The sequence below is a fragment of the Aulostomus chinensis genome, chromosome 19, assembly GCF_037954235.1.
Source record: "Aulostomus chinensis isolate RoL2024-O1b breed Wild chromosome 19, RoL_Achi_v1.0, whole genome shotgun sequence".
Lineage (NCBI taxonomy): Eukaryota > Metazoa > Chordata > Actinopteri > Syngnathiformes > Aulostomidae > Aulostomus > Aulostomus chinensis.
In genome coordinates this window covers 24,447,982-24,471,989 of record NC_141338.1, presented here as the reverse complement: position 1 = coordinate 24,471,989, position 24,008 = coordinate 24,447,982, and the positions used below count along the sequence as shown (strand labels likewise).

The 24,008-nt window shown below is 42.6% G+C and overlaps 1 long non-coding RNA gene across 1 annotated transcript; it reads left to right on the top strand.

Moving 5' to 3' along the window:
• Positions 1 to 9,390: 9,390 nt before the first annotated feature.
• Positions 9,391 to 22,674, top strand: LOC147244464 (uncharacterized). Its single transcript, XR_015110422.1, has 4 exons — positions 9,391 to 9,581; positions 10,931 to 10,994; positions 12,515 to 12,674; positions 22,401 to 22,674. It is a non-coding gene; the product is annotated as an uncharacterized LOC147244464 (long non-coding RNA).
• Positions 22,675 to 24,008: the final 1,334 nt, after the last annotated feature.

The following is a 24,008-nucleotide window of genomic DNA, read 5'->3' as shown; positions in this document are numbered from 1 at the left end:
TTTGTACGATCAAATAAGAAGCCAGAAGACACAAAATGTTTGTTGAAACAATGAGCAGCCCAGCTTTGTCCTACCCAGGAGGTACAGCAGAGAGACTGCAGGGAGGGACACTAGAAGAATTTTTAGGATTTAGAGATTTGCTAGTCTGCCAAAATTTCCGTGGATTATTTAAATTTTCTGTTGTGAGGGCAAGATCAAAACTAGATGTGGCCTTTTTTACTAAGGCAGTACATTTATTCCTTAGACATGGGAATCTGGCCCATAGAGCGTCAGAATTAATCTTCCTTGCTTTGGCCCAAGTTGTATTTGTTTCATGTATAAGATTTGACAACTCTTGAGAAAACCACAGATTGTCCCTACCCTTGACTCTATATTTCCTGTAGGGAGCGTGTTTATGATGATTGACAGGAACACATCCTGAAAGACACTCCAAGCTAATTCAACGTCAGGTACTAGGGAGACCCTGCTCCAGTCACTTAGATACAAGTCAAAATCCCTGGACGCAAAAGTGCTTTGTATCGCATTTAGTAATATAACGAGGTTTAGATTTAGGAATTTTTGTATCCCTGACAACTGCAATGGTCGCTCACGTCATTTGCAAAAATGCCAGTCATGGTGTATTTGTGTGGCTTATTCGTTAAAAACAGATCAATTAGTGTGGATTTCTGAGGACATTTTGGGTTTGGACGAGTAGGGAAGTTTAATAATTGCGTCATCTTTATTGTCACGATGTGAGTTTGTGGGATGATGGAGACCCAAATGCAGACGGGGAGAGCCGGAGGCTTGAGACCGGCAACTTGAGACTTGAGACTGACGACAGCAAATGACGTGAGTGACAGTGGCAACTACAATACTTACAACTAGGACGACGACAATGACAGCAAAATGACCCAACAAGTAACTGAACAGCCACTACAGGTTAAATACAAGAGGGGAAACAAGACACAGGTGGTGCAATCACCCAGGTGAGACACCAGGTAATCACAGGAGGGAGGTCAGAAAGACAGGACATGACTACAAAATAAAACAGGAAACACGAGACAGGGATCGTGACATTTATAACAGGATGTCCCCCTTTCGACACTCTCCTGTCTCTCTTGTCTGTATTTCTGATAGTCAGACTTCCCCTTTAAAAGCTGCAGCGGGGACATGATGTTGGCTGGACGTATGTGGTTCTTTCTGCAAGCATCACGACTCGCAGCACAGTGCTCTACTCTACATGTTTTGAAAGAAAGTTTTATTCATGCAGTGGAAAAAAAAAATTCTATTTGATAACAAAGCAATACTTTGAATGTTCAGTAAAAGGCATTATGTTTAATCTTTTGTTGTTGTTGCCTTTTTTAGGGCCAAATCTGGCCAATGAGGGAGCTCAGTGGGCCACCCCTCGGGTGACTCTGGGGGGAGACGTAAATGTATGAGGATCCAGATCTCATGATCCTGAACATGGAGATTGAAGAAACTGATTAGAAGTATCAATCAAAATGTAGTTTACAAATCCACCTCAGCTCATTCTTGTTTTGGACTCACAAATCCATCAGAGCGCAGATCTCTGGACTTCATTCCAGCACTGAACTTAAGAAAACCTCTGGTCCTGGTTGGCTACTAAATTTTAGCTATAAGAGGACGACACTGTGGATGCATGATGATTCTTTGTGTCATAAACTTTATTTATCAGCTCAGGAAACAGAAACCTATTATGGTGTTGGAGTTTCTGTCAGTCGGCATCATCATGACGCACATAGGGTGGAGACCATGTGACATCATTCCTTTGGGGTTAGAGGGCGTCACTGTGACACACTGCAACCATAACAACATGGTTTCACCTCCTGTGGTTGTGCGTATGTTGTTATGTAGTTGAACATTAACACAGCTGAAGTGTGTGTTGCTGGTTTGAGTCATGTCTGACAGTTTAATTCCTTCCTGATGTAATGAGAAAGTTTGTCAGAAAACAGGCAGCAAAGTGTGACTTTTAACACACAACACCACAACACACTCAACACTAAATGATGCTTTCACTGGTTCACAGCCAGTCACTCATCTCTTTCACACATAAATAAATGACAGTGGAGTCATGATAACACCCCCTGGGGCCTGTACAGTGACGCAGGCTTTTAGTGGTTAGCGAGGTAACATCAAGGTTTCTGAAATTACCTCCTCTGTGGTGCAAAAGTGAGCTGCGACCCTCAGAGAAAGACTGCCTATAATTTGAAGGTGACTCACTTTTCAGTTAAATGTATCACCTTGTGTACGTTCTTCAGACTTAACCTGCTCCACAGCAGCCTAAGAGGTGAGATTAGAGGTCCAAGCAGATGAAGGCCACCATTCCCATCAATCCCATCAACTCCAGTACACACAGGAGGGTAGGAGGGTCTCTCCAGAGTTCTGAGGTTTTACATAACAGAGCTTTTCCCCGAGGGAATTCTGACATTTGCCAGTTAGTGGAATTGTACTGAGTCAGGGAGAGCGTGTCTCAGAAGAAGACTCCCTCTGAATAAAATTACACAAAAGAAGATTTCCCTAGTTTTCTCTTTAATCAATGACAAACGAATAATGCATAGACTATTATGTCACTTTTTCTCTCTTCTCTCTTTATTAAAATTCAATGTAAATTTTACAATTGTTTTATATATGTTTTTAATTACATCAGATAAAAAAGAAGGAATTCATAAAAAGCGTAGAGACCTAATTAAATATATAACATGAAGAAGAGCTATTTGGAATGTGAGGAACCCAGAATTGTTGAAGTTGTACTGATATTGAGTTCGTTTGTCTATCTTTAATTTTAGAATTCATGTAAATGCATCTGGACAAAAATAATGAATAATTCATATGTATGTGCCTGTCACCCTAAGCCTTTTGGCTAATAATAATCTGAACATACAGCAGTGTAACAAATCAATGCTGAATGTGTGTCAACAGCACACACACACACACACACACAGGCACACATGCATGCATGCACACACACACACACACACACACACACACACACACACACACACACACACACACACACTGATCTGTGTCAGTCAGTCATTTGGGATTTGTCAGACTGAATTTAGGAGCATTAATCTGCTAAGGGACAAACTGCACAAACTGAAAGTATAAACCATGCGGTAAGTCAAGGTGATATTTGTGACCTGGTCTGGAGATTACTGACCAATCAGAAGCATCCTTAGCTGCGTGTACCGATGTCCACTCTATGGACACAGGATACACTCACTCAATTGAAGACCCTCGGAAAACCCCCACACAAGTTTTGCTCTGAGCAGAAGACTTTTCCAGCAAATGTGGTCATACTTTTCTGGGTTCAGACTTTTTCACTCCCTGTTTCAAAGCAGATTTCAGGCGCGACCCCAAACTCTGTTGGTTTAACTGTACGGATCATTTCTACTGCTTCCAACTGGCCAATGACATCCAGTGAATTCGGCCTTAAAAGGGTTATGGCTGTTCAGCCTGACGTGCACTTCAGTGGAGTTTTATCAAGAGCACTTGCAGACAGTCATATTGAATTTGTTTTCCCCAGTAAAAGGATGCCCATTGGGATTATTGATTCTTACAGTTTTAGATTTCGATTTTTTAACAAATTCTCACGTAACACTTGTCACCTTAATTTCCAGATGCCATAATCCGAACGATAGCGGAGAGGAGATCATTAAAATTTTAATATGCTCTTCTGTACCACGATTAATTATACTGTCACTGCAATCAGCTTAATGACCAGCTGCAGTTGGTGCACACAGCACAGAATGCTGTGACGACTCCTTTTAAAACTGAGCTAAGCCTCTCAGGCTTCACGTTAGTTACAGAGAGGCTGTGAGAATGAGTGCAGGCACCACTCAGGCTGAGGAAACTACCTCCACCTTCGATGTGAGTTTAGGTTCAAAAGATCCAATCGACAATATACTTTTATATGACACAAGAGGAAGAGCAGGAGCTCAATATCTGTCTTTCCTTTGACTTTCCCAAAGTGGAGTTCTCTAGAATTTGCAGCCCCCCCAATGAGTCCTCCCATTGGGTCCTTGGCAACATAAAAACCGTTTGATTTATTCTTAGATATAAAACTTTAGAATGAAATAAAAGTTCCTGGACATTTAGAAAACTTCCTTGTTCCAATCTTTGCTTCTTTCATTTTGTGCTGTTGTTGTGGCCAATGACACGCCATTTCATGGACCTTTGTTGTTCATGTTCAGGTAGTGTCAAGCATTTTCTTGGGTGGGGCATGGGGAAGGGGTGGGGGAAATCATGTAAACATTTTGAAAAAACGAAACAATTGATAACACATAATGTTGTTGTCTTGACCTCTGGTGAATTTCCTCTGTGGTGATGATGAGCTGCCGGTTGTTTTGGGGCATTTGGTCTGATGTTTTTCCCTAAATATCATTTTCCGCCTTGATTGACTGATCGCAGCTCAGTGGTCCGAGTAGCTCATGAGGAATTTTGAGCTCTCGCATCAGAGAGTACAAAACACATAAGTGTTATCTTTTGAAAATGAATAATATAAACAAGGAAATTACATGCAGAAGAAATATATAATGACAAAGATTCTAATCAAAATCAACCTTTTCAGCTTCATAGGAAGATATGAAAGGCATAAAGAAATTCAATGAAATGTCACAAATGAAACCCAGGTCCTCCTGTGCACTGAGAGCTGCTTGATTCTGATTCAGACTTCAATTTTCAAGATAAAAGATGTGTGATGTTATTATTTTTAGACAAGCTTGGACCACAACTCCGAATGAAATTAGTTTATGGCTCCATGAATGTGCCCCCCTCTCCACACACACATACACACACAGTCATGCACCGCTGGCTTCATCCTGAACGTGGCTCTGATCAGATGTGATCAGTTTCCGCTCAGCTTGCTCTCTCACAGCGTGAACACAAAGAGGCAGCAGCATAAATTTCCTTGCTGTGTTTTTCTCCGTAATTTCATGCAGCAGAGCAGCTGCAGGGGCTTCTCCTCTGTCGTCCGTCCATTCGACTGTCTGACCATGCTTCCAGTCCCAGCTGAGCAGGTCTCAAGACCAACATCACGAGTTTCATCAAAGAATGAAGCTCAAGCCAACCCATGTGGACGCCACAGACAACTATACGGCGTTAAAAGCACCTGACCAGGTTTGGATTTTACATCATGATCGTGAATTGAGAAGACATTATCATTTTCCCAACACAACATGTCTTGTATGCTTTTCAGGGGTTTGATGGGGGTGGGGTTGGGGTGTAGTGTCCCATCTATGTTATACACTCCTGAACACAAGACCATTCTTGTTCATCAGCCTGGTGTTATTTTGAACATGGGCTTTATCTCAGAAACACGCTTGTCTGTTCTTTGTGTTGCAGCTTGCTCATGAGATCTCAAGAAGCCTCGTCATAACTTTAAAGAACAGCTTTATTTGGATGAACTGAAAGAATAAATGGTTGTGTTCTTGCCCGAAAATTTTAAAAACTAAAACAATAAATAAACATACATCTTAACAGTATGCCTCAGAGATTTGCATCGTGTAGTTTGAAGAGACGCAATGCATTGTGGGTATGAATATGTCCATAAGCTCTTGATGGGAAACCAGAAATTCCTACATAGGCCAGTCAGACACATCTTGTATATCACCAACTTCACTCGACTGTCAATTTCACACCCCATGTCCAAAAATAGACAGGTCAGTGTGTGATTCACAACCAGTCACACACAAAAGCTATGGCCACATTTTTTTGATACATTCTTATGCTTCTTCTTCTCTTTCTAGATAAAGTTTTTACTTATCAGCTCAATAAATGCAGTAAGTTGCAGTTAAGACCTCCGCCTTTTCTTTTGTTAGAGTTGCCAACAATGCAAATTCACAGGTCAAGTTGAAATAAAAATATCTGTGATTCACTGATTGTTGCAATTCTCTGAATGAATTAATTCCACTACTGTTTTAATTTCTTGTGCAACAGAGCCTCAGTAATTATGATGATCAGGTGTAAATGAGGCACAGGGGTTTAAACACCCTGGACAGCCACTACAAACATGAGCAACAACAACAATATTAACCTGACGTTTGAGGGTGGGGGAAACTGGAGCACACAGCTTTCCCAAGTGTAGAAGTGTAGAGTATCACATTGACCTCTCGGTTGTGGGCAGCAGAGTCTGACTGGAACCAAGCACATTCACCAGGCCAAGCAGACTGGATGTCCATACATGAACCGGGTGCTCTACACAAATCTCAGCTATCAGATGGATGGACAAATACTCCTACAGCCATGGCAGAGGCAGAGGTGGCAAAAGTTCATTATGTAAGCAACTTTCAGATACTTGTATAAAAATGACTGGTAAAAGTAGTACTACTTCCATGAGTGCAAGCACTTTTCAATCTTTTTCACAAGAAAAAGTAGAGAATTACAGTTGTAAATATACTCCAGAATAAAAAGAAAAAATATTGACATCTTTCCACTTTGGTGATTTTCAAGTCTACACTAGATCAAGCATTGCTAACTCTGTTCTTTTTAATGAGTCAATATTGCAGGTGTCTTATTCAAGTTTCTTGTGTTTGGTGAAAGTCTTCTCCCTGTATACAGAAGGTGGGAAGCAATATTTATGTACTTTACCTCACCACCTCCACCAGTGTTGGAGAATGAACAAGTGATCTGCCCCCTTAAACAAAAGTCTCATCCATTATTAGGTCTCTCAAATTGTATTGATGTGCTGTGCATGAAGACTAAAGAAGAAAGCCTGTTTTCAAAAATGTAAGGAGTAGAACAAACAGATATTGGTGTTAAAATCTAGAGAGTGAAAAACATCTATCTCAAAATCTATGCAAGTGCAGTCACAAAGTACTTGTACTTTGTACTAATGAAATAGGACCCAGTGGCCTGGTGGAGCAGTGGTCAGCACTGTGGCCCCCAGCAAGAAGGTTGTGGGTGGACCCCGGCTGGAGCACGGGGTCTTTCTGTGTGGAGTCTGCATGTTCTCCCTGTTCCTGCTGGGTTCTCTCTGATACTCCACCACAATAGCACTGACCACTCCCACATAGGTTGATAAGCTGGAGTTTCCACACTCTTCACTAGAACTGAAGAAGCCTCTCGGATGAGAGGTGAAACGTCTTCAAGATAAACTTACGTCCAATTGACCAGATTTTACTTCGCTTCGATCTCTGATACTCCAGCTTCCTCCACAGTCCAAAGACATCAAGAGGGGACCAGGTTAATCCAGACTCTAAATTGACCGTAGGTGTGGCTGGGAGAGCCAGTGGTTGTCTGTCTCTATGTGTTGGCCCTGCCATGGACTGGTGACCTGTCCAGGGGGAAGGCTGCTGGGATAGGCTCCACCCCCACCACCCTCAACAGGAGAAGAGGTAGAAAGTGGATGGATGGATGGAAATATGACCCATATAATAATAATAATAATAATAATATCCTCCTGGCACCGTCACCTTATCTTGGTGGAGGAGTCTGAGTGCCCTAGTGACTCTAGGAGCTATGCTGTCAGGGGCATTTTTCCTTTGGGGTCACACAAGGCAGACTGGTCCTTGGCAAAGAGCCAGACAACGAACGGTTCAATAGACCCTTCATGGAAGTTAAAACAATGAGTTTGTGTACCCAGACCGGAGGGGCACAAGAGCACTCCCCCCCCCCCCCGACCCAGGCCCGGGGTAGAGGCCCAATGGCAAGCGCTTGGTGGTCGAACCTTAGTCCATGGGGTCCAGCCGGGCTCAGCCCGAAAGGGATCAATGGACTCATCCTCTCGTGGACCCACCACCCGCAGGAGGAACCGTAACAGTCCGGTGCTATGTGGTTTAGGCAGCAGACAAAGGCAGGGTGCTTGGCTGTCTGATCCCCAGGCATGGAAGCTGGCCTTTGGCACATGGAACGTTAACTCTCTGGTACGGAAGGAGCCAGAGCTGGTGGAAGAGGTTAAGCATTACTGGCTAGATTAGTTGGCCTAACCTCGACACATAGCTCCAGGTCCAGAACCCAAGTCCTTGAGAGGGGTTGGACTCTTTCCTTCATTGGAGTTGCTCCAGGTGAGAGGGCCAGGATGGGAAGAAGTCACAGAAGCAGTGAAACAATTCCACGGTGGCAGAGTGCCGGGGATGGATGAGATCCTCCCTGGGTATCTCAAGACTCTGGATGTTGTGGGGCTGTCTTGGTTGACACATCTCTGCAACATTGCATGGACATCAGGGGATGGTGCCTTTGGAGTGGCAGACTGGGTGGTGGTCCCAATCTTTAAGAAAGGGGACCAGAGGGTGTGTTCCAACTATCAGGGGATCACACTCCCCAGCCTCCCTGGAAAGGTCCATGCCAGGGTACTGGAGAGGAGGGTCAGGGTGATAGTCGAACCTCAGATTAAGGAGGAGCAGTGTGGTTTTTGTCCCGGTTGTGGAACCATGGATCAGCTCTTCACTCTCACTAGGGTGCTGGAGGGGGCATGGGAGTTTGCCAACCAGTCCACATGTGTTTTGGGCATCTGGAGAAAGCTTATGACTGTGTTCCCAGGAGCACCCTGTGGGGGGTACTCCAGGAGTATGGGGTGGATGGCCCCTTACAAAGGGCTGTTCAGTCTTTCTACAGGAGGAATGAGAGTCTGGTCCGCGTTGCCGGCAGTAAGTCAGACTTGTTCCCAGTGAGGGTTGGACACCGCCAAGGCTGCCCTTTGTCACCGGCCCTGTTCATAACCTTTATGGACAGAATTTCTAGGTGCAGCTGGGTGGTGGAGAGGGTTGAGTTTGGTGGCAGGAGGATTTCGGCTCTGCTTTTTGCGGATGACATAGTCCTCTTAGCTCCATCAGGACACAACCTCCAGCTCTTACTGGGACAGTTTGCAGCCAAATGTGAAGTGGCTGGGATGAGAATCAGCACCTCCAAGTCTGAGGCCATGGTCCTCAGCTGGAAAAGGGTGGCCTGCTCACTCCAGGTCGGGGGGGGGGGGGGGGGGGGGAGGTCCTACCTCAGGTGGAGGAGTTTAAGTATCTCGGGGTCTTGTTCACGAGTGAGGGTAGGATGGAGCGGGAGATTGACAGGCGGATTGCGGCGGCATCCACAGTGATGCGGGCACTAAACCGGTCCATTATGGTGAAGAGGGAGCTTAGCCAAAAGGTGAGGCTCTCCATTTACCTGTCAATCTACGTCCCAACCCTCACCTGTGGTCATGAGCTCTGGGTAATGACTGAAAGAACAAGATCACGAATCCAAGCGGCTGAAATGAGTTTCCTCCTCAGGGAGCCTGGGCTCTCCCTTAGAGACAGGGTGAGAAGCTCAGTCCTTCAGGAGGGACTCAGAGTAGAGCTGCTGCTCCTCCATGTGGAGGAGTCAGTGGAGGTGGTTCGGGCACCTGGTGACATCTCCCAAGGGAAGTGTTCCAGGCATGCCCAACCGGGAGGGAGACTTGAGGCCGACCCAGGACACGCTGGAGGGATCATATCTCTCGGCTGGATTCCCCCAGAAGAGCTGGTGGAAGTGGCTGGGGAGAGGGCAGTCTGGGCTTCCTTGGTGAGGCTGCTGCCCCCACGACCCAGACCAACCGGATAAACAGAGGATGACAATAATAATAATAATTATAATAACTTAAGAGTTTCTTCTATTCTTCCATAGCATTGGTTGTAAGTACACTCAGTTCTTCCTTGTTTCTGGGTGGTCAGGGTTCTTTGTTACTACTGGCTGGTTGTGAGCAGCTACTGGTTCAGTGCCTTGCTCCAGGGTGCCTCTGTAGTAATCTTGGTTTTGCTCTTTTTACTTCTGTTTCCTCCACACAAGAGTTTTCAGCCAGTGTTTTGGCTCGGCTCTGTGGATTTATTTAGTGTCTGCAGATTGATCACACTGGTTTGTATTTAACCTACTTAGGCTGAGAGTGAGCGCGCTAAGCTGAGCCCCCTGCAGGATTTAACATTTCCAACTGTCAGGACGAATTAACCGGCACTAATACCACTTTCATCCCTCGCTGGTTTCCTTCAGTGGAGTGACTCACGGCTCTGTAATGCCGAACAGCAGTATGTTGGAGCATTTTTGAGAGTGATTCTTTTAAACATCCATGTTGATTAGACTCTGATCTGCTCCAATCGCCTTCAGGATGAAAATCAAGTATCATATGTTTATAAAATAATTATTTAGGAAAAAGTTATTGTTACAGCATGAGTCAAAATTTGATTATTACAAAACACTTTGTGCTTGTTTGTTCTTCCTGTTGTGATATGTATGTAAAGAGCAACTTCAGAAACCCCCTAAGTTCCAAAATATTATATTTTATTTTTATCTTATTTGGAAAGATTAGACAAGATTGTACAAGAAATTCGATCCATGTCAAGAGCATAAAATATTGTCTTGTGATTCAAAGATATAAGGCCTTTGTGTCATGATCACAAGTTATTGGGCCTGTATCATGTTAGACTCCTGTCTTGGGGTTGCTGTATATTATGAATGAATTAATGAGTGGATGAATGAGTTTATGTTTTCAAACATTAAAATAAACAATAAATAATAAAAAGAAAAAACAACAAAGGACCAATTTTACCATTGAAATTCTATTTGCAACCTAAAAATAACCATAACAACTAACCCTAATGTGTTACATACACATATATATGTATATGTGTGTGTGTGTGAGTGTGTATGTATATATATATATATATATATATATATATATATATATATATATATATATATATATATATATCAATTATCATCAGATTATTTACCATCCAAAATAACCATGTATTTGAATTCCCCATTTACTTTGGAACGGTGAGTTTCTCCATGTGTGAGACAGTTGCCATCTCAGCCTCTGGAACTTTCAGGGTTCCCATTTTCAGAGACGAAATTAGAAATATTCATTTAGCAACTATTCACAGTCTTCAGGTAAATGAACTTCAGTCTACTTTGGTTAGTTGTTGTGTGAAAAGAAAACAGGAACTGTGTTCCAATTTTTTATTTTCATATTCATTTCAATACTTAGGATAACAAAGGCTGGTACTGGCTTTCAACAACCAGGGAGTCCAGGGAGAAGAATCAAGCCACAGGTGAGTGTGGAGCATTACCAGCTGATTATTGTTTTCCTTTGGATGCTCAGCTCGCTCAGATTTATAAGCGAATGGTCACATCAGGATCACAAATCACAGGCGCACTCCAGCAGCGTGAAAGCGTGTCCTGTGTTTGGTGCAGTCATTGTTCTGGTGGACATGCTCTCTCAACTCCTCCATGTACTGTGTGCTTCCTGCAGTTGAGGACATACGGTAATCACTGGAAGGCTCTTTCCACAGGCTACATGTCGAGTTGAATTTATGACAAATTCAACCAAAAGAAAGTGAGGGACTTTCTAAATTCCTCATTATATACGTGTACAAAACTGATTATTTCAGGACTCAGATGAATGAATAATATGAGTTTGAGGTTCCCTGGCATTTTAAACAGATAGGAAATCTTGTGCTCAGCCTAGTTTGGCTAAAGGATGGGAGGCAGGAAATGTTAGCCTGCATCAAAAATGTTGAATTGCATTTTCATAAATGAATCATTTTATATGACGCAGAATTAATTCTCTGAAAATGCAGAGCCAACAAGATTTCCGACACAGATGAATTCTTTTTTGCAGTCATCAGATTTACATGAAACAAAGGGTGGTTTTAATTTAAAGCACCAAAAACTGTAAAGTGTTCAATCTGTATGAAGACAAAATGAAAAGGACTGAAAGTAAAGGATTTTGCAACTGAGATCAAGTGATCAGAATCTCATCATGATGAGCCTCATTCTGTTCTTGTTCGTTTTGGTTTCTAATTTACCAGTTTTTCATCTTTGAAGGGTTAAGGTTTCCGAAGTCAGGCCAGATAAGTGTGTGTGTGTGTGTGTGTGTGTGTGTGTGTGTGTGTGTGGGGGGGGGTTATTAATTTAAAAAAGCCAAATTAAACATTCAAAGATTGGTTAATTACAGAGAACCCTCCGACCCCCGCTATCCACCATCATTTTCATGTGTAAAATTTAAATAAGCTCATCGCTCTCTTCCAAAGCCAAGAAAAAAACACCTCCATGCATTAGAGATGAGTGTGACAAGGATTAATTATAGCGCAGTAAAACCTGTAGCTAATGTGCTGCGTTCAGACCGACGCGAATGCTGATGACAGACAGACACAAACATCACATCCCCACACAGGAGAATCACACCAGTTTTCTCTGTGGTTTGATTTGATCTAACTGACCTTCACCAACAGCGAAACACTAACTTTACATTTTATTACTATGTGAAACTTTACAGACACCTTTGTCCTGCTCTTATTAACATGGCAGCAGCCTCCCAAAACCTAGGAAAAAAGTTTTTCAATTTCCAATCTTTTGATAAGAATTAATCGTTTTACATATTCACTGCAGTCGACAACAACATTTATTTACATTTACTGTTCTCAAAACTGAAACATTTATGTGCATAAAAAGATCCAACAGACCTCAAAAATTTCACACCGCAGTGAAGTCAAGTTGGGTTTTGGTCCTTTCCATGTTTTGTCTTGTCGTTTCCTGTTTTATTTTGAAAGTAACTCTCCTCTCATTTCAGGTCACTTGCCCGTCCCCATGTGTCTTGTCTGACTGCTAAGGGTTTGCACCTGTTCCCCATTGCCCTGTCTATATATCGCCTGTGTCTCCCTTTGTTTCGTCCCCATGTGCTCACCCCAGCCCTTTGACCACAGCCTTGTTGGCTGTTTTTCTTCCTCCAAGTGAGAGACTTTTTTGTTGTAAGTTTTTCTATCTTAGACCAGTCTTTAGTTAACGTTTCATAACTGTTTCCTCTACAAGAAGTCACCTTTTGTTTCCTTACCTTTTCATAACTTAGTGCCTCCTGTAGTGCCTCCATCCTCCTCCGTAGCTGGAGTGATTTTCATTTATCAATTAACCTTCGATAGCCTATTCTGCTTTTCCTCCTTTTAGTGGAGTGGTTTTTATTTATTCCACCCCTCTGAGGGGTGATCCTATAGGCTAGGTTCATAGCCTTTATTCTGATCCTTGAACCTGGAGTTGTCTGGAAACCTGAACCCTGCACCTGCACCTGTTTCCTGTGTTCAAGCCTGGTCATGACAGAAAATAGAAAGGGCAAAGGTTGTAATTTTGCTTACTTTTGGGTTGGCTGATACTGCTCTTCCATCAACACAATAAAAAATAAAACAGAATTAGAGAATGGATTGGTGATAGACAGGAAACACGGGGTAGAGAAGAAGTAAAACATGAAGCAGTAGTCTCAAGTCTCAATTTTGCATCCTAAAAAGTACAGTCTAAAAATACTGCTATTTCATAGTATAAATCATTTGGAAAAGAACATCAAGCTTGATGCTGTACTTCAGCAGGGAAATGTTTTTGGACTTCTGACACTTGAAACACATGGGGTGAGAGGGATGCTGCTGCTGAGCACGAGCCACAGCAGCCGTGTTCAGACCACTATTTTTAAAGCAACTAGTTTTTTTTCTTCTGTGTGAGACATTATCCTCCAGGCATATTAAAAATGAAATCACCTCAGAAAACTCGGAACCCAGTTGTCATGCAGTGGCACACAACCCAGATGGAGTAGCATGCAGGTTAAACGCCTGACTCTGCGCCTCCTTACCATGGTCCAGTGTCAGGCAGCTCACACTGCAGGGAAGAATTACAGAGGTCTCTCCTTGCAGAAAATATATATACTGTATAGTGCATGCTTTGGCTGTTGCAGTTGACAGAAGTCATTAGTTTTATACCCATTGAGAGGCAGAAAAACACGTGGCATTAGAAGTCAGCGTGAATGCATTGAAAACATAGAACACAGCTAGAACGGTAAAGGGCTCTGTGTGATTGACAGGGTCAATCTGGCCTTCTTTCCTATGTCTCTGTCAAAACAGATCACTTGATGTGGACTTCATTGAAATACTTGAATTAGCCATCTTGTAAAACAGAAGAACCAGCGGTTCATCAAGAGGTGTTTTCAGTTTGAAAATGGGTATTGAGTTTCCACGGGGAGGTACTGAAGACCCTAATTTGAGGGGGGTGACAGGTAGTGATGAAGGAAGGGGAAGTGGCCTCCATGAACACCGGCTGGGCCAACAACCCTCACGTGACCTCAACGACTCTGAAACCCAGAGACAGACAAAGTGAATGATTATCTCAGCAGGGCTCCACAATTTAGAGAAAGAACAAGTGCGATCATTTTGGCTGCAGTTTCAATGGTAATATGATTTGCAATATTGGAGGGACTGTTAATATTTACAACCATGTTCTCTTTGTCATTGATAAACCTATTATTCTTATATCTTCAGAACATTATGCGTATGCAGAGCATCTCTGCAGCAGCAAAATACTTCATCTTAAATTGCATTCTGACACACAATGAGCCTTTAATAAAGATTGCATATTCCTGCAATTTGCAGTGGAGGGGACATATTAGGCAGAAAATGAAGATTGGTCCTTTGTGGTGGTGGATTTGTCACTGTTTGTTACGGTGGCCCTGCAGGGCAAAACACAACAACATTTCAGATTATGGAAAGGGTAGGGAAACATTTTTGTGTGTGATTGGACGAACCCAAGTTTGCCGACAGTTCAATTATGTCATTTCCTGTTCCTTTTGCTTACAGCTCTCAGCAGCATCCTTGCGCGAATTTTAAACTGAGTTTGAAAGGATGGAAGAGGATATTGAAATCATAAGGGACTGTTTTAAGAAAGGACATTCATACGACGTAATTGTCGATATGCTTTCAACGTATCATGACATTAAGATGTCCCGTGGAACTCTGAAATTAGTTTGAAAGATTTAGGATTTAGACGGGGCGGCTACTCTTCAGCGAGTCACATCAGAAGGGCTATTTTATCACAGCTGCACGGACCTGGACAGATGTTTGGATACAGGACAATGTTGTTGACTTTAAAGCAGAAATATGGCCTCTGTGTTAAAAGGGACACAGTAATGCAGATGCTTCGAGAACTGAACCCATGCGGGACCTTGTTGTGGACACGTCGTAGGACCATTAGACGCACGTACTGTTCTATGGATCCAAATTACTTGTGGCATGTAGATGGGTTTGACAAATTAAAACCACTTGGCATGAGTAAGGGTTAGGGCATAGACGAGTTCTCCCTCAGAATCATGTGGCCCAAATGTGGACCTACAAACAACAACCCTGAAGTAATAAAAACAACTTCATCAACTGTATTAGAAGTGTCGGCGTTATTCCCATGAGACTGCGCACCGACTGTGGAACAGAGAGCAGGACAGTAGCCACGATTGGCCATTAGCCACCCTCGTTAGTTATCAATGGTTTTAAAATAGTCCCTTATGATTTCAATATCCTCTTCCATCCTTTCAAACTTAGTTTAAAATTCACACAAAGATGTTGCTGAGAGTAGTACGCATAAGGAACAGGAAATGACATAATGGACCTGTCGCCAAACTTGGGTTCGTCCAATCACAAACAAGAATGTTGTCCCTACCCTTTACGCAATCTGAAATGTCGTTGTGTTTTGTGAAATGCTGTTGTGTTTTGTGAAATGTCATTGTGTTTTGCCCCTCAGAGCCACCACAGTTTGTCTTTAGTTTATAATAATTGCTGCATGTGCATGAAGTGTATCGAAGACAGAGCATGCACACCCAAAGTTCTTAAAATCATTCAAGGTCAGTAGGTTGTGATTCTTGAAAATGTGAAAATCAAGGAAGGACAAGGGTTTTGTTTTGTGAACATCTTCAGAGCTTTTTAATATAAAGATTCTATTGGTTTGAACGGAGACGCATGGTGAGTGACCAGTTAGTAAAGCAATATTCAGTTGGCCAGAAGATCATGGCATACAATAACATTGTGGTGGTATGCCTTTACAGTGATGACTTGACATGCTCAAAGTTGTGTAGGTTAAATCAAATGGTGTGTGAATTAAAAATAAAAAAGATTAACACTGTTGCAGACCAAGTGCTGTACAGCCATTCATGGAAGCAGTATCCCCAATGGGAGTGGCCTCTTGTTTGCAGGAAAATGCACACTACATTGTTTGAGGAACTCAAACCTTGTTAATATCCAATTATTATGGATTTATTCTCCCTTACTGAAACCAAAACTAAAATAAAGCAAAAATTTTTGCTTCACATAAAGTGGTCAAGTTTGTAGGCTCCGTGGCCCTGGCACTAGACCTTGCGCTCAACAAAGGTATTGCTGCAGTGCCTGGAGGACAGACACGACTTATTGCACCTTTCTATTTTAGTTTTATTTCATTTTCTTAATGAAAATAATTTTGAATGATGTCTATTAATGGATGGAGAAATATGAAAGCTGAAATGAGTTTCCTCTGCAGTGGAGAATTGTTGGGTGTGTCATGAGATAACTTTTGTTGTGATTCGGCGCTATAGAAATAAAATTGACTTGACTTGACTTGCAGGGAGGCTGGGCTCTCCCTTAAAGACGGGGGCTCCCTTAAAGACCGCCAAGGCCCCTGCCTTGGTCTCCTGCCCAATCCACATTGCACTGGACCCTTTGGGTTGTGGGACCACAAGGGGACAAGTTCATGCAACCTTTTTGGGCCGGGCCAAGACCCCATGGGTGAATGTCGAAAGATATTTTAGAGTAAATAGTTATGACATAGGATGGCAGATGTGTCTGTCTGCATTCCAGTTCATACTGTGCGCCAATCCAGATCTGCACCTTCACAGTCTGACAGATTTAGATGGGCCCCTGGTGATGTTTGCAAGGGTTTGAGTGCCATCCCAATGACAATTCATTAAGTGCATGAGGGCTCTCCCACCGACTTTTTGAGCCATTATTGTAAGACAGCATTTTGTCCAGACATTGCCCAAGGGAATTAACCACAGGTCATAGTGTTGGATATAATGGGTACTGTGTTAAAGGAGGGTAGGAAAGAAATGAGACATATGATGCTGAAGTGGAAAATGTGCGCTATGGTTTCATTCCAACTGACACATTATCTGCAAAACTGTACTTTATTACCATCTTATTATAAACACTCATAAAATTTTAAATCTGCTGGGGTTAAACTTCATTTGTGTTATGTTAAGCATAATTATATTGTAGACCTTCATTGTATCATATACTTGGGGAGAAGAATACAGCAAGACCACTGACTCAATTTCATGGTTGAACTTTTATTGTATTTTTTTGCCCCCTGGTATCCTTGGTGTTATCTTTTTTTATTTGTCCTAATATTTTACTCCTGATGTCTTTAATATACAAGTTTGTTGTGAAACACTGAGTTGTGGATGAGGCTGCCATGATAATGTGAGAGCACTGTTTCATTCCTGTTTATAACACTTTGGGGAGGTTGGAACTTGGCTTGGATCTGCATTCGGGTAAGGTGTCCCTTACTGTCCTGGACAACCCTGTGATTGTACGCTGGTGAAGGTTCTCAGTCACCCAGGTCAAGGTAGTCTAAGAGTAAGGTGTAGGCAACAGGAAGAAGTCCAAAAAGAAGTCCAGTTGCCCACGCCTAATTCTTAGACCAGCCCAGCTGACACAACAAAGAAGGTGGAAGTATTGTTGTTTTTAGTGTGTTTGTGTGTGTGTGTGTGTGTGTGTGTTTATCTAATTTTATCTTCCTCATTTCAGTCCATAGAAAATAGCATATTTACACTAAATGCTTGGGAACTGTGAATCCAAGCGAACAAAGATGACATGTGGGGTCCCGCAAGGCTCTATTCTTGGGCCACTTTTGTTCAACATCTATATGCTCCCACTGGCCCAGGTCATAGAGCACCATAACATCTCCTACCACTCATATGCTGATGACACACAACTTTATATTACAGTGTCACCATAGGATCACAGTCCACTGCATCCACTTAGTGACTGTATCCTACAGGTCAATCAGTGGATGGGCCAGAATTTTCTCCAGCTCAATGCAGAAAAGACAGAAGTCATTGTGTTTGGTCCCAAAAACGCAAGGCTTGAGGTCAGCAGCCAACTTGACTCAATGACACAACAAACCACCGACCAAGCTAGAAACCTTAGCGTTGTTATGGACTCAGACCTGAATTTGAAGAGCCACATAAAAACTGTCACTAAATCAGCCTATTATCATCTCAAAAACATTGCACGAATTATGTGTGTAATGTCTGACTGATTTTAAACTCTTTTAATGATTTTAAATGACTTTTGAATGTTTTAATTCACGTATTTGTTTTTAAACTGTTTTTAACTTTCAATGTCTCATTCCCTCTGTAAAGCACTATGAATTGCCCTGTGTATGAATGGTGCTATACAAAGAAATTTGCCTTGCCTTGCCTTTAAACTCTATTTTTAACTGAATGTGAAATCACATTCACTAATTAATTGTGTTGAGATCAGTTCTTGCGCACACTTCTCATAATGGTAAGCTAATAGCCTATACATGTACAAGATGTTCTCCATTTCAGTGGAGTCTTCAGTGTGACTGAAGCCTGAAGACATTGTCTTTTCAGTGTTAATTTTGACAGCCATGTTAATTTCAGTTTTAGTCTTAGTCTTTTGATGGAAATGCACATTAGTTTTAGTCACATTTTAGTCGACAAAAATGAGAAGTATTTTAGTCTAGTTTTAGTCATATATAATTCATTTTTGTTTGTCTTAATCTCCTCTAAATCAATATACATGCCAATTTCAAATTTAGGCTTGTGATTCATCAATGAAGATGAAATGCCAGCATTAGCCTAAAGCTAGCATTGCCTAACATGAGTTTAACGTTAGCTCACTAACTACACCAACCACAATTCATCTGTGCAATTGAATCTGCTTCTCTGCACAAAACTACAGACAATTTTGTTATGGGCCAGTTGTCACTGACAATACGGATTTGTGTTGGCAACATATGATTCGTTGACAGAAATCAGCTTCCCTTTGCTTACCAATTTCCTCCTCTAAACCTCCACCTGTCTCCGAGACCCCATCCCAACTAAACTGATCAAAGACACTCTACCCTCGTAGCCCCTCCCTCTGAGATATGATTAATGTGGCGCTGGTATCTGGTTCCGTCCCTCAGTCCTTTAAAGTAGCAGGAATTAAACCCTCCTCAAAAAACAAGCCTGGATCCAGAAGTTCTACCAACTACAGACCAACATCACATCTTCCTTTTCTCTCCAAGGTTCTGGAGAAAGCAGCTGCTAAACAGCTCTGTGACTTCTCCACAGCAACAGCTAATTGGAGGATTCAGTCAGGTTCCAGGTTCATCCTAGCACAGAAACAGAACTACTCAAAGGTACCAGTGACCTCCTACTGGTACCAGATGAGGGACTGGTCTCTGTGCTGGTCTGATTAGATCTCAGTGCAGCTTTGATACCATTGACCACCATATCCTTCTACAGAGACTGGAACCTGTCACTGGTATTAAAGGAACCAAACTAAACTGGTTCAGGTCATATTTACTAGGTCCATCTCAGTTGGTACTTGTTAATGATGGTTCCTCTGAGACCACTACAGTCAGTTCTGGTGTTCCACAAGGGTCTGTGCTTGGACCAGTCCTCTTCACCCTGTACCTGCTTCCTCTAGGTCACATGATCAGGAAAGCAGGAGAGCAGGGCAGAGAGAGGGATAAATAATGGAGGAAGACAGATATACAGATGGAAAGAGAGGGACAGAGATAAAGAGGGAGAGAAAGGAGGAGAGACTGATGGACAGATGAGGACGTGAGCAGGTGGAGCTACGGGTGGCAGCTGGAGCCTCTTCAGGTCTGGAGCCTCCTCCAGCAGCACCAGGATCTGGGATGAGGGGAGAAGAAGAGGAGTTAGTAACACGTATGAGGACAGGAGGAGGAGAGAGAAGCCCAGTGCATCATGGGAGATCCCCCAGCAGTCTGAGCCTGTAGCAGCAGGTCTAAGGGCCAGCCTAAGCAGTCCTGACTATAAGCCTGATCAAAAAGGAAGGTCTTAAGTCTGCTCTTAAAGGTCGAGAGGGGGTCTGGGTCCTGGACTGAAACTGGGAGACGGTTCCACAGGAGGGGCCCTGATAGCTGAAGGTTCTGGCTCCATTCTACTGTTAGAACTCTAGGAACCAGCAGGAACCCTGCATCCTGGGAGTGAAGGGTTCTTCTTCTCCCATCAAAGTCCTCAGCTATCAGGCTCCTTCATCCCTGACAAAGCTCATAGTCCCCTGTTATCCAGCTAGAACCCTTCAGTCCCAGGATGCAGGGTTCCTGCTGGTTCCTAGAGTTCTGCTACAAACTTAGACTGCTCCCACATTGCACCACTGAGCGCCACATGATATTATTCCTACCGGTGGCTATCAAACTGTTAAACTCCTCCCTCTAAGATGCAGCCCATCCTATAGAGTTGTTTTTGTCGGCTAAATCGTGCAATATAAACATCCCGTTCAGTGTAAAAATGTAAATATGTTACAGAAGAGATCTCCTTATATTCTTGATTTCTATTTTATTCTTTATTATATATTGTTTCTTACTGTGAAATGAAGCACGGCAATCCAATAATTTCCCGCAAGGGATTAATTAAGGATTTCTGATTCTCATTCTCATACTGATCTCCCATGATGCACTGGGCTTCTCTCTCCTCCTCCTGTCCTCATACGTGTTACTAACTCCTCTTCTTCTCCCCTCATCCCAGATCCTGGTGCTGCTGGAGGAGGCTCCAGACCTGAAGAGGCTCCAGCTGCCACCCGTACCGAACCCGCTGAGGTGCCTGTTCAAGTTTGTGGTGTTCTTGCCACCTATTTTAACACCACAATAACCCCGTCTTCCTTCTCTATTACACACTGTCTTTTCTTCTCAGCTGCATCGTATACAAAGTATTTTCACACGTCCTCTCTTCTCTTGTGACCAAGTGAGGCTGCCATTGTCCACGGCATTGACACAGGACCATGTCCCACCGTGTGTGACCGTGTTGTCTTGCACAGTTACCCTGCATGGGCTGCGGGCGTGGCTGCTGCACACAGGAGCTTTTACGCAACAGACTGAATATTAATTCAGTAAAAAAAAAAAAGAAGTAGTGTGATTCATTATGTTCATGAGCCAACCAGTAGCACTTTTGTCTCGTCTCGCCATGGTGAAAATATACATTATTCTCGTCACATATTCGTCATCAAGGAGTTATTTTTAGCTCATCGTCGTCTTGTCTACGTCATGCAAAAAAGCTTCGTTGATGAACATATTTCGTCATCATTATTGTCAGGGAAATTTACACTGGTCTTTAAACAGTCCAGTCTAGGTGGTGGCAGTAATGAACCTATAAACTGCTTTGCCAACCACCATGGAAACCAGTACTCAACCTGTCCATAGTCAGGAACTACTTTGCATTTTTTATTTGTTTTTTGTAGCACAGTAAAAAAAAACAAAAAACTTTGCTACCTGAAAATATATGCATTTGATAATAAAGATAATAGTGCTATGTTATTAGGGAATCACAGTGTTCCAATAGTTTCAGTAAAACAATCATCAAGTCTCCTAAATTATTTCAAGTTCAAGTTCAGTTTTCCTTTCTGTCGACCAATCATATGCTACTCATTCGTCATCTACAGTTTTCTTGACAGTAATGTCCAATCAAGAGCAGCCAAAGATCAACAACAAGAGATAAGACAATTGTCTACCAGGTTCTCTCAGCATATTCTCAGTGGTGCGCGCACCAAGCCACTGCCAGGACATGCCTGATAAAGGGTTTCTGGTGGAAACCAAATAAATTATTACAGCAGGACTACGATGCAGCAGAAGTGCGACAGAGGCTATTAGACACTGATGTTTTTGTAGGTGGGACGTAAAGACACAACCAGCTGTAAAAGAGCTGCGTGCAGCCATCGTGGGTTTAACCCTTACAGAGACTTCTGAACTGGTGATAGGGGCATCTTTCAATAAGAAACTGTGGGTGCAGTAAGAATAAATCAACAGTTGCCTCACTAGCTAGGCTTTGCTACAGAGAATAGCCTTTCATGAGCAAATCAAGTGACTGTTTGATGCTGGTGCAGATGTCTCTAACGTGAGGTCCTGCAAGCAGTAAAAGCTACCTTAGCATGCCTTGGCACTCTCAAGCAGCCGTAACTGGTCAGTCTTAGCATTGGCAGGCTATCTAGATAAAACAACAACAGACTTTAGGTTTAACAGCCTCTATTCTCACCGAAAAGATGCTTAAATTATCTATACACAGTACGAGTAGTATTCCACTCCCCTTTTACAGAAAGAGCAGTTCTTAAGGGTGACTGAGCACAGCCAAGCTTAAGTGAGTGAACCAAGATGAAACTTCTCTTTGAGTGTGATATTACCGCAACTTTAGATAATCCTAAAATTTTCAGGACCGACTGCAGTTTTGATGAGACTGTATTTTGTCTATTTTGCTTATTCTAATGCAAAACTCCAATGCTGGAAAATGCAGTATTAACTGTATGATTGAAGTCATCTATTTTATTTATTTACTGTTTTGTCAGACACAAGATAATCAGAGGGAAACCTTATACTGTCTACTTTAGTTCAAACTTTTAAATAAGAAGTCACTATGTATCTTGTTTGTATTTTTACAGGACCCTCAGGGACTCAGGCAGTTGTGTTTGCCTGAAGGTGAAGGTGCCTTGGTTAACTGGACTCTTGCTACAACTTTGACTGTTTTTGAAGCAGAATGTCTCATTTGTGCTGGAGGTCAGAGCTAAAACAAGATCAGAACACTGCACAGTTTAATCCAGGCTGACGGCCCTGCAGCCAAATCTGCTTCTCAGATTGAAGAATGAGCTGTTGTTATTTAGAGAAGCCACCCCCACACCCCACCCTCCGGCATGTGACAAGAGCGAGGAGGAAGAAGAGGAGTTAGGTCACCAATGGTCTGCGGTGGCCTCATGACCTCGTCTCAGTGTAAAGCTGGAAGAATTGAGGTTGTATTTTCCTTTTCAGTGCAAGGAAATGCCTTCTAACGTGATGTTGTAAAAAATCCGTTTGAGCTTGTTGGTTCTTGTCTCCTGTGATGAGAGGTTTGTGTTAATTATGTCTTTGGGACTGGTAATGGGAAGGGTTTCTGCAAGTTTTTAGTCCCTAGAAACAAGAATTAATGGTGAGCAAAAAGAGACTACTGAGGGTCAGTGCTCATGTAGGATATCAAGGTCCCATTACTGTATGTAGGAAACTCCGCTTGAGGCCAACGGCAGGGATGGCTGATAACTGGGGAACTGGGACCATAGTTCCAGTGCCACCAGCACCGAGAGCAAAGATGACCTTGCTTTCTCCTGCATGAACATAAGGAGCCCCACAGTAACTGGCCAGCGAGTGCCCTCAAAGAAGGACATCACGCTTGGAGAAGAGGGGCAAGAATATAAGAGATACTTTGCAGGTAGACTCTACTGTAGACAAGACCAGCAAAAAATTAATAACTTTGTGTTTATCTTCATTATTAAAATACAGAAAGTAAAACTAACAAACTAAACAAATACATGATTAAACACACAAGCAGCGCTGGGGTCTTTCATTAAGTGAAGTGTATGAGCAGTGATGGGACCGATCTTCCTGCCATGTACTGTATTTAAAAATATCGTAGCTCATGGCGCATTTCTACAGTGCTGAAGATGATATCAAAGTAACTGAGGAGGAAAGGATCCTTGTCCAAGTCGACGTGAATGTGATGTAACCTCAAGCCTAATTTCCTTTTGGTGATTGGGACAGCAGCCTCTTATTGTTGTAGGCAATTGTGAGCATATTGAGTGCACAGTTTAAATCATTCCTATAATTTCCCGCTAACCAACATGAATTATGTCACAATGCTCATCAGGGCTGTTGTAATATCAGATTATGACCATACCACTGCCAGAGTAATTTACTGTAGGGTATTAATTTCTTATACTGACTTCCCCCTTTTCCCCCTCTGATGTGTTTTTGAAGACCCTGACAGCACTTGCAGATGGAGGTATTAAGTTCCAAATAGATTCTGTTGTTCTCTTTTATTTTAGGACTTGTTGCTTGATATTGTGACTGTGGTTATTGCCCAAATCTACGGTGTACACTTTGCTACGTGGCTGCAAACACATGCAGAAGAAGGGCGAACTGCACTCAGCTGAAAGCCTCTCTAGCTATGTACAGTTCTTGTGATATTCGTCCTGTGGGAATTGTAAACTTGCACGTTAAACTGAGCTGCCACTTCAGATGAA